This window comes from Oratosquilla oratoria, chromosome 44, assembly GCF_046742065.1.
Source record: "Oratosquilla oratoria isolate Oo_2021 chromosome 44, ASM4674206v1, whole genome shotgun sequence".
NCBI lineage: Eukaryota > Metazoa > Arthropoda > Malacostraca > Stomatopoda > Squillidae > Oratosquilla > Oratosquilla oratoria.
This window is the reverse complement of record NC_134820.1, coordinates 19,957,293-19,962,292: the sequence shown is the minus strand read 5'-3', so window position 1 is coordinate 19,962,292 and position 5,000 is coordinate 19,957,293.

Genomic DNA, 5,000 nt, shown 5'->3' with positions numbered 1-5,000 from the left:
GCATCTTATGTATTCTCTTCTACCCTCCATTTCCACTCCTCCCCCACTACCTGTTTCTCCTCCTTAAGGTCAACACACTCCCTACTTACCCCCCCCTTAATCTCCTCCCCCCCACTCCCTCCCTTCCTCGACCTCACTCCCACCACTCCCTTCTTCCTCCCAACATCCTCCTTCCTCCTCCACTTGACACGGTCCATATACTCCATGCAAACTCCGTTCCTTTATACCACATGGAGTGCATCCACCCCTGAATTTCTCCCGTCCAGGGTCGTTCCACGGATGACTGGAAGCGTCTGTTACTGGAAATAGATGTAGGGTACATTCCAGATGAATAAACCCTTATGGCCTTCACGGTATTTATTACGTAATATGCCTAAAGGGGGTAATTGCATCTCGTTAATAACAACTACCTCCTTATCTCTCCTGTATTATCCTGTTCCTCATTTCCACTCCCCCTATATCCACTCTCTCTATCCACCCTTCCCTATCCGGTCTCCCATACCACCCTCCCCTGTCAATCGTCTCCTATCCACGACCCCTATCCACCCTCCCCTGTCTACCCTCCCCTATCAACCCTCCCCATCCACCCTCCCATATCCACCTTCCCCATCCACCCTCCCCTATCCACCCTCCCCATCCACCTTCCCCATCCACCTTCCCTATCCACCCTCCCCATCCACCCTCCCTATCCACCCTCCCCTATCCACCTTCCCCATCCATCCTCCCCCATCCATCCTCCCCTATCCATCCTCCCCATCCACTTTCCCCATCCATCCTCCCCTATCCACCCTCCCCTATCCACCCTCCCCTATCCACCCTCCCCATCCACCCTCCCTATCCACCCTCCCCTTCCACCCTCCCCTATCCACCCTCCCCTATCCACCCTCCCCATCCACCCTCCCTATCCACCCTCCCCTATCCACCCTCCCCATCCACCTTCCCCATCCACCCTCCCCTACCCACCCTCCCCATCCACCCTCCCCTATCCACCCTCCCCTATCCACCCTCCCCTATCCACCCTCCCCTATCCACCCTCCCCTATTCACCCATGCCCAGTGCTGAAGTTACCCCCACCCCTCTATCTTCCTCCACTATCCCCCCCCAGCCCTCGACCCCCATAGCTAAATATGCAGACCCGCCGTAGAGTACGACATGGCGAATTTCTACACTTTTTCCTCTACCCCCCCATCTGCAACCTCCCCCCCAACCCCCCGGTCACCCCCTCCCTCCTCCATAGGACTCCTCCATCCACTCCCTCCCACCTCCATATGATGGCCAAGAGAGACGGATGGATCCGGGAGGGAATGTGTGCGATCGAGCGTGTGCGTGTGTCTTGTTCCTGTGTCGTGCGTGTGTCTTGTTCCTGTGTCTTCTGCCTGTATCTTGTACGTGTGTTTTGCATATGTGTCTTGTGCGTGTGTCTTGTATGTGCCTTGTACGTGTGTCTTGTTCCTGTGTCTTCTTCCTGTATCTTGTACGTGTTTCTTGTATATATGTCTTGTGCGTGTGTCTTGTGCGTGTGATTTGTATATGTGTCTTGTTAGCATTTTATGCGTGTTTTGTGGGTGTGTCTTGTGCATGTGTCTTGTGTCCGTGACTTGTGTCCGTGACTTGTGTTTGTGTCTTGCGTCTGTGTCTTGTGCCCATGTGTCTTTTTCCTGTGTCTTCTGTTTGTATCTTGTGCGTGTATCTTGTAAATGTGTCTTGTGCGTTTTGGGCATGCTTTGTGCATGTGTCTTGTACCTGTGCCTTGTGCCTGAGCCTTGTATCTGTGTCTTGTTCCTGTGTCATGTGTATGTGTTTTGTGCGTGTGTCTTGTACGTGTGTCTTATGCATGTGTCTTGTACTTGGGTCTTGCGCGGGTGTCTTATGCGTGTGTCTTGTACATGTCTTGCGCGTGCCTTATGTGTGTTTTGTGCGTGTGTTTGGGCAATCTGTTGCATGTGTCTTGTGTTTGTGTCTTGTGTCCGTGTGTCTTGTCCCTTTGTATTGTATGTGTGCCTTGTGCGTGTGTCTTGTAGGTATATCTTATGCGTGCCTCTTGTGTTTGTGTCTTGCAGGTATATCTAATGCGTATGTCTTGTGTTTGTCTTCTGCGTGTATTATGTATATGACTTGTGCATATCTTAAACGTGTTTTCTGTCTCCGGACAAAAGACCCCCAGTCAAAAGACCACCGGACCATATACATTCAGACAAAGCACTCCTGGACAAAACATCCCCGGTTAAAATCTCCCCGGACCATACACATCTGGACAAAACATTCTCCGGGCAAAAGACCCCCCGGACCATACATATCCGGACAAAACATTCCCGGACAAAATACCCTCCAGGCAAAACACCCAGGACGAAACGCTCCTTAATATATTTAACTCGCGAAGGTGATTTGATGGTGGTGGTTATGATGTGATGAAATGGTGATATGATAGTGGTGGCGATGTGATGTGATGGTGATATGATGGTAGTGATATGGTGGTGGTCATGATGAAGGTGGTCATGATGGTAGTGGTGATGTGAGGGTGATGGTGATGATGGTGGTGATTATGGTGATGTTGGTGATGGCGGTGGTGATGGTGCTGTTGATGGTGGTGATGGTAGTAATGATGATGATGATGATGACGATGGTGGCGATGATGATAATTATGATGATGGTTATGTGGTGATGATAATGTAGTGATGTGATGGTAGCGTTGATCGTGGGAGTAATTTGGTGGTGATGATATTTACGGTTATGGTGATTTAGTAGTGGTGATGAATATGGTTACGGTGATAATGTGCCAGTGGCGGTGATGTGCAGGTGGTGGTGATATGCAGATGATGATGATGTGATGATGGTGATAGAAAGATTGACAAGCTTAATAACCAAGTGGTAACTGTTACTTAGCTAATCCCCAGTACGTGTTATTCTTTTCTACATCGTCCGAGAGTGTTTTGTCCGGGGGTGTTTTGTCCGGGGATGTTTTGACCTAGGGGTGTTTCGTTCAGGGATGTTTCGTCCGGTGGTGTTTTATTCGTGGGTGTTTTATTCGTGGGTGTTTTGTCCAGGGTGTTTTGTCCGAGGGTGTTTCGTCCGGGGGTGTTTTGTCCGGGGGTGTTTTGTCCGGGGTGTTTTGGCCGGGGGTGTATTGTCCGGAGGTATTTTGTCCGGAGGTGTTTTGTCCGGAGTATGTGTTGTCCTACACTTGTTTTGTGCGTGTGTCTTGTACGTGTTTTATGCGTGTTTTGTGCGTGTGTTTTGGGCTTGTGTCTTGTGTCTGTGTCTTGTGTCCATGTGTCTTGTTCCTGTGTCTTATGCGTGTCTTATGCGTGTGCCTTGTGCGTGTGTCTTGTGCATGGGTTTTGTGCATGTGCCTTGTGCCTGTACCTTGTGGCTATTCACGGGAGGACTGTGATTTACCAGCGCTTTTATCCTTGTTGGTGGCTTAATCGGTAGCGTCCTGGTCCCGCATTCGCTTAGTTGTGGGTTCGAATCCCACACATGTCTCTGATTCCCAGCGGTGACTATTACCTGCCTTAAGAGTCCAAGCACATAGGGTTAAGGTGACGGCTTCGGCCGCAGCTACTCAGCGCCTCATGGTGTAGGCTCCTCGACTTTTTCCAATTCTATCTTAATCTATGTACATAACTTGACACTAATCTGAGTTAATTTTCATTTGCCCCTTCTCAGATCATTGAGCTAATTAGTCCAAAAATTGTCTTGAATACAAATTTATTTTTAATATCAAATTGATTCGGGTGGGGCATTTACTATTCCGCGCAGGTTTAGTATAATCAGTAGATTTGTAAACAATAGGTTTAAAACAGCGAGTAAAGGCGAAGAGTTTAACCCAGGGATTCTCAACATTTCCTCCATCGTTAATCCCTTAGGCTTGATGTATTTCTCCATTTAATTCCTTATTTACACAGGAAAGAGTTCATACATACATAGGGAAATAAACTCATCTGCTGGGATTCGAACCCCCGCCAAAGCGAGGACTGTACCGCCTGTACTACAGTCCTATCTTTATAAGAAACATTCCGCTTTGGCGGGGGTTCGAATCCCAGCAGATGAGTTTATTTCCAATTGTTAAAATGACACAAATCATACATACATATACCATACATATACCAAAGGCTTTTTCACCCCCCTTACACGGAAGGTAGCCAAAAGACAAAGGCATAGAAACCATCCCCACCCATTCCATCCCCTACATACTCCACTCCCCTCTACCCTCTTCCTTCCCTCTTATCTTGGCACCTCCTGGATGACGGGTCATCCCTGCATCTTGTCCACTTTCTTTTTGTTCCCTAAAAAAGTAAAGGCATAAGAGAAGAGAGTTCATAGGCATCATAAAGGGACAAAAAAGGATTGACTGGCATTCCCACTTCCTCTCACCTTCTCCCTCTCTCCCTCGCGCGCGCGCACACACACACACACACACACACACACACACACACACACACACACACACACACACACACACACACACACACACGTCCGGGTTCGAATTCCGCCCAAGGCTGAAATAATTTCAGTATCGCGGCGCTGCGGGTTGTTACTCCAACTCTCGTGGGCTGGGAGTTGGGTGTGTGTGTGCATGTGAGATCACAGCATTACCCATAGATTGGTCATATATGAACTCTAAGCTGTCGATCACGAGTCCAACACGTGATGCAAGATCATGGTGAATCACACACACACACACACACACACACACACACACACACACACACACACACACACACACACACACACACACACACACACACACACACACACACACACACTTTCTCTCTCACACAAAATTTACATAATTAAGTTTATTTGAGTTATTATTCAACAATCAGATATATCAATTAATTTTACCCCTTGCCATGTAATGTTTTACCTCCAAAGGGGTAAATTTACCCGAGGTTGAGAAACACTGGTCTACACCTTGGGGCGCTTAGCTGCGTCCCACGCTATCACTTTTTTCCTGTTATCCGCTTAAGGGACCGTTGGGGAAGTTCACAATCACTTCT